This window comes from Phoca vitulina, unplaced genomic scaffold (assembly GCF_004348235.1).
Source record: "Phoca vitulina isolate PV1807 unplaced genomic scaffold, GSC_HSeal_1.0 scaffold56, whole genome shotgun sequence".
Lineage (NCBI taxonomy): Eukaryota > Metazoa > Chordata > Mammalia > Carnivora > Phocidae > Phoca > Phoca vitulina.
Genome location: NW_022589759.1, coordinates 6534364 through 6549244, shown reverse-complemented (window position 1 = coordinate 6549244; position 14881 = coordinate 6534364). Strand labels below are relative to the sequence as shown.

Sequence of the window (14881 nt, the reverse complement as noted above, 5' to 3'; positions counted from 1 at the left end):
CATTATAGTCATTAAAAAAATAGTTACCATTATTTTTTGTTTTTAAAAAATAATGATTATATTAAAAGGGAGGACAGTGGTTTTTTGTTTTGTTCTAAAGATTTTATTTTTTTGTTTGTTTGACAGAGGGAGAGAGCATGAGCGCGGGGGGGAGAGGGAGAGGCAGAGAATCTCGAGCAGACTCCATGCCGAGTGTGGAGCCTGATGCAGGGCTCGGCCTCAAAACTCTGAGACCGTGACCTGAGCCCATGACTTGAGCCAAAACCAAGAGCCGGACACTTTACCAGCTGAGCCACCCAGGTGCCTCAGGGAGGACAGGGTTTTTAAAAGTATTTATTGAACACCTACCATGTCCCACATAGTACAAGGTTGGCATTCTGCCCTGGGAGTCAAGCTGACTCTCCCAGCCTACATCAGAAGCAGTGAGCTCCAGGAAGGTCTTCGTCCCAGCAATAGCACAAAGTGAGGGAAAGGTAGAAAGGGGAAGAACCAGCTGTGTGTTCTTAGGCAAACTGCCTGGCCTCTCTGAGTCTCTGTTTCCTGATCTGTAAAGTGAGGCTGGAGATCCACCCTTGCCCTTCTACCGGGATCGGGGGTCAGATGAGATAAAACACGTGGGCAGCCTTGGCAAGCAGGAAAGTGCTGCCCAGCGGAGCAGAGGGGTGGCTCTCAGTAGGAGACAAGCCCCCACCTATATCTTTCACTGAAGTACCTGCTCTCAGCTCCCGAAAGCCATCCCTGCAGAAGCTGGGAGAACACCCCTTAGGGACGCTAAAACTGTGCTCTTCTCCAGAGCACTATGCCATTGGGTAAAGAATGTTCTACAAAGTTCATCCAAAGACCATCATTCCCCTGGTGACCCCAGCTATGAGTGTAGTCATGCCCCACCCTCCTCGGTTCCATGCCCTGACTCTGGGCCAGTCGATACAGTATGTTTCCAGGGAGACCAGGGAAGGTGACGGCATTTCCTGGGAGGAAAGATGGGCTTGTCCAGGGGCACAGTGGGATTTCAGAGGTTGGTGCTAAAGCCATGTGGTGGAGCCATCACTCGCCCATCAGTATAAAGAGCAGGACTGCCAAGCCCATCGGGGAGGCCTGGTGGATGGGCAGCATTTCCCTTGGAGGGCCGATTGGATGACTTGCCATTGTCCCACCTGCTCTTCAGACAGAGCTTAATGGGACAGTAGTAATTTGCTGCCGGTCTCTATTATTATTGCCAGCAGTCGTGGGGTACTGATTCTGTGCCAGGGATTTGTAAGATTACCTCCTTGAATCCTCTCAACAAATTTATAACGCAGCTCCTATTATCCCCATTTTACAGGTGAAGAGACTGTGGTACAGAGAGGTTAAGTATCTTGCTCAAGGTCACACAGCGAAAGAGCCGAGCCTGGAGCCCAGTCCAGGTCTTCCGACCCCGGAGCCTGTGCAGAGGACCCTGCCATACACCGTCACGGGCCGGGGAGGACAAGCAGAGGGCTGAGTAGGGGAAAGAAGCAAGGTAATTCCTAGGTCCCAGGTCCCATGTGAGCCTTTTGTTTTTTGTTTTTTGTTTTTAAAGATTTTATTTATTCATTTGACAGAGAGAGACACAGCGAGAGAGGGAACACAAGCAGGGGGAGTGGGAGAGGGAGAAGCAGGCTTCCCGAGGAGCAGGGAGCCCGATGCGGGGCTCAATCCCAGGACCCTGGGACCATGACCTGAGCCGAAGGCAGATGCTTAACAACTAAGCCACCCAGGCGCCCCGAGCCTCTTGTTAATATTGGTGTTGAAGAGTCACAGACGTCACTAGAAGGGTGTCACCGGCTCTGTTTTATAGAGGAAGAATGGGAGCACAGAGAGGTTGAGTTGCCCAAGCGAGGGAGCTGTACTTTGATCCAGATGTGTCTACACTGCAGAGCGTCGCTCTTTCAGTGACCCCACCACCTTATCTTGCTTCCTTGGCAGTTTGTTCCAAGTCTGATCTGTCTTGGGAACCCTGGGACCTGGAGCCCAGGCCTGGAACAGACATACCAGTCCTCTACACATGTTTTCTGAAGTAATATAAGAGATCCCAGTTGTTTCCACTTGCTGCTACTTTGGGCGAGGGAGAGGAAATGTGGTAGGAAGTGTAGTGACCTCGCATCTTTTGTGCATGGATGTTTGCTGGGCCTGAAACCCTGCTCAGATGGAGAGTTGTGAAAAGAGAATCATGTTGGAGTAGTTGCGTCTCCTTTACTTTTGGGTGTGTTAAAGAAAAAAGAAAGCTCTAGGAGAGACCCAAATTGAAAATTCCATCCGTCTTTCTTCCTATTTTCCTTCCTTCCTTCCATCTATCCATCTACCCACCCACCCCCCCCCCCCCCACCACCCACCCATCCATCCACCCACCCACCCATCCATCCACCCATCTACCCATCCATCCATTGATCCATCCATTGATCCATCCATCCATCTATCCATCCTGTTATAAATCTCCCTTAGTAATCTGTTGCTCCCTGGACCCAAAACTTCATGGTTTAAACAACAATAATTCATTATCATGGTTTCTGAGAGTAAGGAATTCAGGAACGTCTGGCTAGTTAGTGCTGGCTATTGGTGAGAGGCCTCAGTCCCCCTCCACATAAGCCTTTCCAGTGGGCTGTTTGAGTGTCCTCCCAGCATGGTGGCTGGCTTCCTCCTAAGAGAGCAGCCCAAGGGACCAACGCATAAGCTGCAATGCCTTTTACATCCTAGCCTCACACATCAGACATTGTCTCTTCCACAGAATTCTGTCAGCCAGAGTCAACCCTTGTTTAGTGTTGGAGGAGGGAACACAGGGGCATAAATCCCAGGAGATGAGCCTCATTGGGGGCCATTTTGGAGGCCGGTGACCACCATTCATCCATCCATCTAGCCATCCTTTCGTCGTCTGTCCATCCATTCAATCAATAAGCATTTGCTGGGATCCAGTTTGTGCCAGGCCCTGGAAACAACACACATATACCCCAAAACCAACAGAAAAGAGGAAGCCTCAGAGAAGAAAGCCATTGTTGAACATTTCCCTCCAGTTCTTTTTTTTTTTTTTTTAACATTTTTAAACAACTTTATTGAGATACAATTCACATACTATACCATTCTCTCACTTAAAGTATACCATTCAATGGTTTTTAGTGTATTCACAGAGCTGGGAAACCATCACCACAATCAATTTTAGAATGTTTTTATCACCTCAAACAGAAACCCCCGGCCCTTAAACATTTGTTCCCCATTTCCCCTTTTCTCCAACCACCTAAAATCACACACTTACTGTCTCTGTAGATTTGCTTTTTCTGGACGTTTCAGGTAAATGGGATCATATATTGTGTGTTCTTTTGTGACTGGCTTCTTCGCATGATGTTTTCAAGGTTCATCCACGTTGTAGTGGGTGTCAGTCCTTCATTCCTTTTTGTTGCTAAATATATTCCATTGGATGGGCAGGCCACATTTTGTTTATCCACCCATCAGAGGGTGGACATCTGCCTTGTGTTTCCACCACTTGGCTATTATGAGTAACGCTGATATTAACGTTCACGTTCAAGTTTTTGTGTGGACGTGTGTCTCCAGCTGTCTTGGGTCTACACCTGGGAGTAGAATTGCTGAGTCATATCATAACCCTATGGTTAACCTTTTGAGGAACTGCCATACTGTTTTCCAAAGCAGCTGCCCCATTTTACATTCCCACCAGCAGTGTGTGAAGGTTCTGATTTTCCCCTCATCCTTGTCAACACTTGTGATTGCCTTTTATTTTTTTTAAGTAAGACCTACCCCCAATATGGGGCTCTAACTCAAGACCCTGAGATCCAGAGTTCTACTGACTGAGCCAGCCTGGCGCCCCTATTATTGTCTTTTCTATTTTTGCCACCCTGGTGTGTGTGAAGCGGTATCTCATGTGATTTCATTTTGCATTTCCCAGATGGCTAATGATGTTGAGCATCTTTTCATGTATTTTATTGGCTGTTTGTATATCTTCTTTGGACAAAAATGTCTATTTGGATTTTTTGCCCGTTTTTAACGGTTTATGTGTCTTCTTGCGTCATAAGATTCCTTTATATTCTAGATACAAGATACAAGTCTCTTATCAGATACATGATTTTCAACTATCCTGCCCCATTCTGTGGGCTTCAGTTCTTTTCCACTGTACCTTTTTTTTCCTGATTATTAAGATGTTTACTGAGGTATTTGAAAAATGCAGAAATGTATAAAGAGGTGGAAAAATAACCACCCAGAGATCATGATTCATAATTAATCATATTTCCTTTTTTTGTCCTTTTAATCAATTCAATTACATATTTATTTTTTGACGGGTAATATTTGCACAGATACAGAATTCTAAAATCGGCTTTGAGTATTAGGGACTAATGACTTTTTTTTTTTTAAGTGAGCTTTACACCAGACATGGGACTTGAACTCATGACCCTGAGATCAAGAGTCACATGCTCCACAGACTGAGCCAGCCAGGCACCACCGGAGTTCTAAAGGTTTAATGTTAAGTTTCCTGCCCTTGGCCCCAGCCACCCAGACTCCTTGCTAGGGGGAGACATAGCCACTGTTAGCACTGTCCTGGTGATTTTTCGGAGCTAGTTTATACACATATACATATCCACATCAATCTCCCCTTAAATGGTAAGATATTATCCTTTCTACTCAGCCCTTGTCAACAGCTTCTTTCCAGTCTTTTAAGTCAACACAATTTTCTTTTTACCTTTGGGAATCACCCTGAAGATACAACGTATCCAGCAGTTGTAGGAGGTAGAGCGGGAACCCTTCCAGTGTTGGCCAAAACAAGGAATTTACTGAAGGATGTTGGGTGGCTTGTATATTTTCCAGAAGGGCAGAGATCCAAGTCTGGAATCTACGCCGCCTGAAGCAAAGCAAAACCCCGCACCAGATGGTCCAGTGGAGATAGCACAGCTGATTCTGCTGGGCTCAGACACGGCAGCCTCTGGTCCTGCTGCTTTGGGACACCGGGGTCCACGACACTGCCTTTGCCAGGTAGATGCCCTCTGCCCTCTGCTTCTCCGGTCGCCAGCTTCTGAACACAAGCCTGGTGCTGGTGCACCTGCCGGACGGGGCAGACGGGGACTGTCTGCACCCTAGCTGCCAGGGAGCCTGGGAAAGCAAGACTCTGACTTCCCCTAAGGTGTAGCCTCGTAAGTGGGGAGGCCCCAGACATAGGAGGGCAGGTTTCCCTGTGCAGCCCCAAAGAATGGCATAAGACTTTGTTTAATATAAGCGTGTTTTAATTATACAATTATAATTCCTCCGATTATGAAGGCGTGGCACAAGTGAGAGGTGGTATGTCGTCATCACGGAGCGTGTTCTGTGCTGGGGCTGACTAGCTAGCGTCACTCTCACTTCTGTCCCTTTCCTGCCTCCTTACCTTAGGCGTGTTTGGAACTTCTGCATGCCCAGCTTCCTCTTTAATAAAATGGGGGTAATAATCAAACCTCCCTCCGAGGCTGGGCTAAGGACTGAACGATTTATCAGCCTGTGAGGTTTAGGACCAGAGCATTGTATTTGCTAGGTAGTTGTTTGCTCTTTTTAGTTCCCCAACATTTTATTATGAATGTTTTAGAACACACAGCGAAGTTTAACAAATTGGACAGCAAGCATCCTGCAACCTAGGATCCTCTTCTGTGTTTGTTTTATCACATCTTATCGATCTGTGTTTCTTTCCAATCATTCATACATCTTAGTTTTAATGTGTTTGAGAGTAATGGCAAATGTATGTATGTGTCACTATTATCTTTTTATTCTTTATTTATTTTTAAAAATTATCTATTTTAGAGAGAGAGCATGTGCGCATGAGTGGGGGTGGGGGTGAGGGCGGGGGAGGTGAAGAGCAGAGGGGGAGGGACAGGAAGAGGGAGAGAATCTCAAACAGCCTCCCCACCGAGCGTGGAGCCTGACGCAGGGCTCGATCTCACAACCCTGAGATCACGACCTGAGCCAAAATCAAGAGTCGGACGCTTAACTGACTAAGCCACCCAGGCGCCCCATCTCTATTACCTTTTTAAAGCAATTCTTAACTGTTAGTTTAAATAATATGTGTGTAGAATTTGTCTTGTCCTTCCCTATAACACAATGAGCTGAGCCCTATAGGGTGAAACAGAATTTGTCAGGTAGAGGGAAGAGCGAGAGGACAGGTCAGGGGCTTCATACAGTGTCCCTTCAAATGGACATTTCAAATACTTGTTCAGATTTTAGTTAGAGGAGAGGAGGAAGAAGAGGCTGAGGGAGAGGGCAAAGAGGGAGAACTCCAGACGGCAGAGCCCTTCCTGTCTTCTGGTGCCCTGGGCAATTCTGCTCTGCCCCAAACCTACAAGCCCACTTGACAAAGCAAACTCCTCGTATCCATGATCTATTGCTGTGTAATGAATTACTCCAAAACTTACTGGCTTAAAACCACAATACACATCGATTATCAATCATGGTGTCTAAGGGTCAGGAATTAGGGAGTGGTGGGCAGTTCCGGCTCAGGGTCTCCCATACCGCTGGGGGCAGCTGCTGACTTGGGTTGTGGTCATCTCAAAGACTTCTTCACTCTTGTGTCTGGTACCTGTGCTGGGACCAGAGGGGGGCCTGGAGTAGCGGGGGCTCCCGGGGACTCTCTCTGTCTCTGCGCAGTGCCCATGCGGTCTCTCCAACATGGTGGCTTTGGGGGCGCTGGTCTTCTTGAGTCCTCTTGGGGCTCCTAGGGCATATGTCCTGAGCCAGGCAGAAGCTGTCATGCATCATCCCTTCTGAAGCATTCTATGGAGCAATTACACAAAGTTACAAAGCCTGGCCAGGTTCAACGGAGGAACGTCCACATCACATTGTAGAAGAGTAGATGGTATGGGCGGGTAGGGGTGTCTTTGGAAAATACAGTCTCCCACAGCTGGCTTTTGAATGGACTCCCTCTCCTCAGAAGGCCGTTTAGCCACCATCGATTATTACCCAGGGATGTGGGGTCCTGTGGGGGTCTCATCCTCACCCCTGGCAGTTACCACTGGGTGGGCAGCCCAGTTCAGACCTGTTACCAAGGTTCAGTCACTGAAAGATGTCCCCTGTGGACACTGCTGTGTGGCTGAGGGAGGTGACACACAGGGAGAGAGCCGGCCAGGGCCAGCTTTGGTGACAGGGAGGATTCAGCAACAGATGAGTCACCAGACACAAGTATGTTTGCTTGCTCGGGCCTTTTTTTATTTTTTATTTTTTAAGTTTGAAAAATCCAGATTGGCCTTTCCAGGTGTGTCCTCAGTCTCCCTGTCTCCGGAGCTGCTGTGATTCTGTCAACACGGGCACTGTTTATAGTGGCAACAGCTGTGACCTTTAGAACCGGGAGGAAAACCGCCCTTCTGGATTCGGGCTGTTCTCTCTACACTTGGGGCCATAAACTATCATTCCCCCCAAAATATGGAGGATGTGGGGCAGGGGCATGAAAGGCAGCCACTCATAGGGGAAGGCTCTGTCCATCTCCTGCTAGAAGGGAGACCCCTGCGCCCCACTTCATGGCTTTTAGGGATTCTGCATCCACTGTGTGCCCCCCCAAAGCGATCAGGCCCCCCCACCCCCGGGGCCTTTGCACTTGCCTGAGAAGTTCCTTCTCCAGATCCTCACTTAGGGCTCCTCCTCTTCCTTAGGTCATGCTCAGATGGCACCTTTTCTGAGAGGCCGTTGTGACTGCCTTATCTAAATTCCCTCTCACTTCCCCCATTATACCCATCTGCTCTATCACAGCACTCACTGCCCTCTGGGATGACCTTGGTAATCTGTTTCCTTGTTTATGGTCTGTCTTCCCCATTAGAATGTAAGAGCCACAGGGATTTTTGGTCCGTCCCCAGCTCCTGTAACAGTGCCTGGCGCACGGCAGGTGTTTGGTTAACGTCTGAGCCACAGAATGTCTGAGCCAAGAAGGCACAACCATGGAGGAAAGAACGTCTTGGCCAGTCTTCCTGCCTTCAGCCTGGCTCCCTCAACCCACTGTCCCCAGTGGATTTTCCAAGCCAGAAATCCTCCAGATCACTCTTCTGTTCTAACACCTTCGGTGGCTCCCCATTGCCCCCAGGTAATGTCCATATGGCTTAGTGAGGCTCCGCAGGCCGGGTGTGAGTCAAGCCCGGCCTTCCTTCGGGGCATGTACACCCTTCGCTCCAGCAGAACTACACCCTGCCCAGAGCGCGTCATCCGTCATCCATCATCCGTGCTGCTCTGTCTGCCACCCGTTCTCTCTCCTCCTGTCCCCACTCAGCTGACAGCTCTCGCCTGCCACTGGCTTCAGAGAGAGACTCACTGCTTTCTGGAAGCCTTCCTGACCCTCTTCTCCCAAACCTGCATTAATGGCTCCTTTTCCCTCAAACCCCCCCCCCCCCAGTCTTATCATCTGTAGTATTATAATTTTTTTTAAGTAAAATGCGATTTACGCTCAGTAAAATTGACCGTTTTGGGTATACAATATATGAGTTTTGGCAAATTCATATAGTTGTGTAATCTCACTACAATCAATTATAAAACAATTCCATCACCCCCCCATTCCTTTTGTAGTCAACCCCCCTGCCTCTGGCAACCAGTGATCTATTTTCTGCCTCTGGTTTTGCCTCTTCCAGAATGTCACATCAGTGGAATCTCACCATTGTAACGTCTTGATTCTGGTCTCTCTCACTTAGCATAATGCCTTTGAGCTTCACCCTTGGTGTTGTGGCTGTTAGTTTTTTCCCTGTGATCGATGCGGGCCATTTCGGTGCGTGCACGTTTGTTTATCTTTTCACGAGTTGAAAGGCATTGGGGTCATTTCCTATTTTCAGCAAGTATGAATAAACCTGCTATGGACACCGGCAGACAGGCTTATGAATGGACACAGGTTTCCATTTCTCTTGGGTCCATACCTAGATGTGGGATTGCTGGGTCCTATGATCAGTGTACGTGCGCCTTTTTAAGAAACTGCCCAACTGTTTCCTGAGGAGGCTGCACCCTTTGGGGTTCTCAGCAGCTGCTCCCCACGTTCTCCAACACTGGGTATTGTCAGTTATCTTTAGTTTAGTTAGCCATTTTAACAGGTGTGTAACCAATTTTTTTTTTTTTAAGACTTTATTTATTTATTTGACAGAGAGAGACACAGAGAGAGGGGGAACACAAGCAGGGGGAGTGGGAGAGGGAGAAGCAGGTTTTCTGCCAAGCAGGGAGCCCGATGCGGGGCTCGATCCCAGGACCCTGGGATCATGACCTGAGCTGAAGGCAGACGCTTAACTGACTGAGCCACCCAGGCGCTCCCGGCCTTGATTTTCAAACAGTTTAGTTTCCTAATATAACTAAGATGTACTCAGTGAAGAATATTTAAAAAACACTGAAAGCAGAACAAGTCAGAGACGACCTGTTAATGTATCGAGCAGACTTTTAAAAATATTTATTTTTTATTGAGATATGCATAAAGTTGCACAAATTATAAGTGTAAGGCTCATTTTCATCAAGTGACCGCCGCTTGTAACTACAGGATCAAAAGGGAGAATATCACAGCCCCCAAAACCCTTCCTTCTGCCCCCTCCCAGGCAAAGAGAACCACTATTCTGACTTTAAGGGCGTTGATCAACTTTGACCAACAAGCCTGGTTTATGACAAAGCTTCTCTCTCTCTCTCTGGTGCTCTTGGAAACCTCTTGTGCATCCCTCAAGACAGAGTTCTGAGGTTACCTCCTCTGAGAAGTCTTCCCAGCCCCTTGGTTTATCCCTCTAACCCAACTCTTATCATTCCTTGGTAGTAAATGTCTCTTCCTGCTATCTCTCCCTTGAGTGCTGAGTGGACTGCCCTATTTACCTAATACAGGGTTAGTGGGTTGAATCATGACCCCCCCAAAAGATCTAAGTCCTAACCCCCTATACCTGTGAATGCTTTTTTTTTTTTTTAAGGTTAATTTATTTATCTGAGAGAGAGAAAGAAGGGGGGAAGGGACAAAGGGAGAGAGAGAGAGAATCTCAAGCAGATTCTGTGCAGAGCGCAGAGCCCCACATGGGGCTCGATCCCACCACCCTGAGATCGTGACCTGAGCCGAAATCAAGAGTCGGACGCTTAACCGACTTTGCCACCCAGGTGCCCCTACCTGTGAATCTGACCTTCGTTGGAAATAAGGTCTTTGCAGATGTAATTAAGGATCTCAATATGAGATCATCCTAAATTTAGAGCCCACCTTATATCCAGTGACTGGTGTCCTCACCAGAGAAAGGAGAGAGAGAATCGAGACCCAGACACAGGGAAGAACATCACTGAAGATGGAGCAGAGGTGGGAGGGATGCAGCCCCAGATCAAGGAATGCCCGAGATGGCCAGCAGCCGCCGGCCCCTAAGACAGAGGCACGGACAGCGTTGTCCCCCAGAGCCTCCAGGGGGCACGCCCCTGCCCACACTTGGACTTCAGACTTCGGGCCTCCAGAACTGTGGGAGAATACACTTCTGTTGGCTTAAGCCATCCAGTATACAGTATTTTGTATGCAGCCCCCCAACACTAACCCACAGGGTCTGGTGTCAAGTAAGGGCGCGGTGTTTGTTGAATGAGCAAGAACCGGGTTGGAGGCTTGCTGGCCTCTGGAAGGAACGAAAGGGAATCTCCGTCGTCGGATGACCTTTCTCTGGTTGCCTCATGGAGCTTTGTGATACCTGCAGGACCCCATGGGCTGCCCACATGACACTGTCCCGCATGCCCCCACCAACAGTGACCCTGTTTTGCTCCACACCTCGGGAGGCCCCACATGGCTTCCTGCATCCAGCCAGATGTGGGATCCCATTCCTTGAGCAATAGCTGAGGCCGAATGGGCTTGGGACCCAATCCCGATCAATGATATGGGAGAGAAAGTGTGCTGCGGGCTTTGCTGGGAGTTTTCTTCTTTCTTGTTTTCCCCCTTTCTGGTCTGGCTGCCAGGAGTGGCAGATATGGAAGGAATCTTCATCCTCTTGATGTCCTTGAACTTCTGATTGCTCTGTGCCCGCCTAAAGACGGCCTTTTTGTGGCAGCTGAACAATCCAGACTCAGGCTGCAGCCGTTAGAGGTCCTCAGCCGTGCAGCTCAGGAAAGAGACCCAGAGAGACTAAGTCACTTCCCTGGGGACACAGGGTAGGGACGTGGCAGAGGTGGGATTCCCACCCAGGCCTCTCTGTCTCCACGTCGTGCATTCTCAGCTGCCCCTCCACAGGAGCTCCGGTTTTAACTGTCTCTCCTGAATTTGCACGAGGCCGAGGGCCTGGGGAAGCCACGGCTGCAGCCAAGCACAGCGGGGATGGTGCGTCGTGTGTCCACGACAAAGCGATGACTGCCTTGTCAGTGCTGAGGTCCCACTTAATCAGGAACAGTGCCCAGGACTTGGACACGCATCAGCTGACTCGCTCCTCCACAGCAACCCTAATACTGATGAGGAAACTGAACCTCACTGAGGCTGGCAGCTCTGTGCAGAGCCATGCAGACAGCGAGGGGCGGAACTGGGCTCGAAATTGCTCGGTCTCACTCTGGAGCACCCCCCAACCCCAGCTCCCCATCTATAATGTGCGCTCCTGGAACGGGACTTTGATGATTCCTGCTGCCTTCCTGGAGCCCAACAGTGCCTGGCTCCTGGAAGGCACTCAGCAAGTGTTTGTCGAATGAATACATGAGCCCCAGCAGCAACCCGAGGCTTGAGAAGCCCAAAGAAAAACCGTAGGACCAGAGGCTCTTCCCACCAGCCTCAGTTTAGATAGCTGACTCCTACAACTCAATAGCAGCAAAACAACCAGATTTCAAAGTGGGCAGACGACTTGAACTGACATTTCTCCAAAGAAGACATACGGAAGGCCAACGAAAGTATGTGTAAAGAGACCCCACATCACTCATCACCAGGGAAATGCAAATCAAAACCAAAACGAGATAGCCCCCTCCCACTTGTTAGAGTGGCTGGCATTTAAAAAAAAGGTAACGGGCGTTGGCGAGGGTGGGGAGAGTGGGGACCCCTCGTGCACTGTCGGTGGGATTGCAAACTGGTGCAGCCGCTGTGGAAACAGCAAGGAGGTTCCTCACAAAATGAACACCAGAACCACCACGTGATCCAGGAATCCCACTTCTGGTATATGCATCCCCAAAACCTGAAGACAGGATGGTGAAGAGGGTCGCATTCCCATACTCATGGCAGCATTATTCACGATAGCCAAGAGGCAGAAACAATCTAAACGTCCACCGAGAGATGCGTGGATAAAGAAAATGTCATATGTACCTACGACGGTATTATTCAGTCTTTAAAAAGAAGGAAATCCTATCACTTGCCGCAACGTGGATGGACTTGGAGGACAGAATGCTAAGCCAGGTGGGCCAGTCAGAGAAGGACAGCCGGTGCATGACTCGTCTCCGGTGAGACATCTAAAGGACTCAAACTTCTAGATGCAGAGAAGAGAATGATAGCTGCCAGGAGCTGGGCGGAGGGGGTGGGGGGTGGGGTGGTGTTCAATGGTTATAAAGTCTCTGTCACACAAGGTGAGTAAATTCTAGAGCTCTGTTCTACAACATTGTGTCTACAGTTGACAATAATGTATTGCACATCTAAAAATGTGTTGAGGGCGGATATCCTGTTCAGGATTCTTGCCACACACGCATACACAATATAACACAAAAGGCAATTACAATGACACAGGGACGCAAGGAAACATTTGGAGGGGATGGATATGTTTGTTACCTTGATTGTGGTCATGGTAACACAGGTATGTGCATACATCCAAGCTTATCAACTTGTAGATGTTAATTGTGTGCAGATTTTTGTATAAAAATTATACTTCAATAAAGCCGAGAAAGAAAATAGCAGAGGTTTCTGCCCCCGCCCCCCGCCCCCAACTGCTAGGCCTCGCCTAACCCTGACAAGGTCTGGAAGCCGGCTCACAGAGGCCTGCCAGCCAGCTGCTGGGACGGGGCTTGTCCCCAGGGGACATGCACGTCTCTGAACAATGTCAGGAAAGGAAACCAAATGCAAAGGCTGTCAGGGGTTTTCTGCTCATTTTTGGCTCTGGGGGTGGAGGGGTAGGCCAGAAGGCTCCCTGGGGCAGGGGGAGGGGGCTACACTGGGGCCTGGGGAGAAAGGGGCCCAGGTTTGGAAGGCCCACCCTGTAACAATGATTATTATAATGAGAGGCTGTTACTTATTGAAAGCTGTGTTGTGCTCAGCTCTGTGTTACCCACTATCTTGAATTCTTTAAACAACTTTCTAAGGTAGGTATTTTTTTTTAAACAGCTTTATTGAGATATGTCATATATACACAATTCGCCCTTCTAAAACGTACAGTTCAATAGCTTTGGGTATCTTCGCAGCACTGTTTGACCATCTTCACAATTTTAGAACTTTCTCTTCACTCCAAAGGGAAACCTTGTACCCCGTAGTCATCACCTCCCAGTACCTGCATGCCCTCAGTCCTAGGCGAGCACTCATCTACTCTCTGTCTCTATAGATTTGCCTATTCTGGACAGCCCAGAGGACGGAATGATGGGGAAACTGGAGGTTCAGAGAGGGTGACTGACCAGCATAAGGTCACACAGCTAAGGAAGTGGCTTGAACCCAGGTCTCCCTGTTCTTCAAGTCCCCACTTTCCTGCTACACCGCAGGGTTCTTCTTTCCAATGACAACATTAAAAACAGTCAGCTCTGACGGTTGAAGAAGGATGCCTGTTTTCGCTTGTCGCATTTAATCCTCGCCATCGCCCGGGGGTGGGGGGGGAGGGCAGATACGGTTATTCTGCCCATTTGGCAGAGAGGGAAACAGAAACACTGAGGGCCTAATGGTCCAGTGCGCCATGGGGGCTAGCCAATGGAAGAGGGTTATGGGGAAAAAAAACAATATGTACATACTGAGGACCGGCAAGGAAACACAGGATAAAAAGTTGAGGCAATGCTGATGAAAAGACAAGTTTCTTTCAGGTTATCCGCCCCCCCCTTCTTTCTTTTTATATGAAAAGGAAAAGAAAGTTCCCTCCACCCTTTGAGGTCACTTCCTGACCCATTTGTGAATCTGTGTGGAGTGGTTACAAATTCACTTCTCCCTGCCTGACTGCCTCTTATTGATGTTTTGGATGGGCAATGGGGCTGTGAGTCCATGGGTGCTGGCACCAGACAGACCTGGGTTCAAATCCTGCCTCCACCGCCCATTGACTTAACAATCTGCAAGTCCTCCCCATGACGGGTACTTTTCTTTTTCCTTCTTTCTTTCTTTTTTTTTTGACACGGTGTCTTCTCCCCCTTCCCACTGTGCTTTGGAAAAGAAATGTCATTTTGTATTTGAGTCCTCCCAGAAGGAGGCGGGGTGGGGAGGGGCTAATGTCCCAATTATTTTGAACAAACAAGCTGAAGTTTAAGAAAAAGAGATGAGGAGCCCCAGAGATTCCCATTCATTGCACCGGATGCCTTTAGCTATTCACCTGAAGATAAACAATGAGGCAGAGAAGAAAAGCAATGAAAAAATATGAAGAAGCAAACTGCCATGTACTGTAATCATCATCTCATGCAGGTATTTTAGTTGCCAAGATGTTGTAGGCTTACAATCGCAGGTTAAAAGGGAGTTCTTCGAATTGAAGCATGGACTACATGTTCTTCTTTTCTTGCTTGACCCCCAGGGACCAGAGAAAACTCCAGCCAGAATTAGCATCTGTTTGGACAGAGGTTAAGAGCCAAGGCTTCCAGTAGTGGTCTCCAAAACTTCTGATTGCACACAGTCTCATTTTGTCAGCAAGAGATTCAACATGCTTCCCTATACAAGCAGATTTTGGAACAATAAATCGTACACATACATGGTTGCACCAAGGTACCATGCACATGGTGTAAGAGGTACCAAAGTAAGTGTTAAAAAGATTGATGGAAATAAATACTAAGTTGGGAATTCTTAAAAAAAAAAAAGGCAAAGAAATTTAACCTA

At 48.4% G+C, this 14881-nt stretch overlaps 1 protein-coding gene across 4 annotated transcripts in view; it reads left to right on the top strand.

Moving 5' to 3' along the window:
* The first annotated feature begins 4826 nt into the window (after positions 1-4826).
* The window catches only part of PLCG2 (phospholipase C gamma 2), a 151057-nt gene continuing 141002 nt past the window's right edge, over positions 4827-14881 (top strand). For 2 of the 4 annotated variants that reach the window (XM_032389740.1, XM_032389742.1), the window contains exon 1: positions 4907-4989. The gene's annotated coding sequence lies outside the window, so the exon portion shown is untranslated. Of the gene's footprint in view, positions 4990-14881 lie in introns of all 4 variants that reach the window. The other 2 variants (XM_032389743.1, XM_032389741.1) reach the window with 2 other exon arrangements.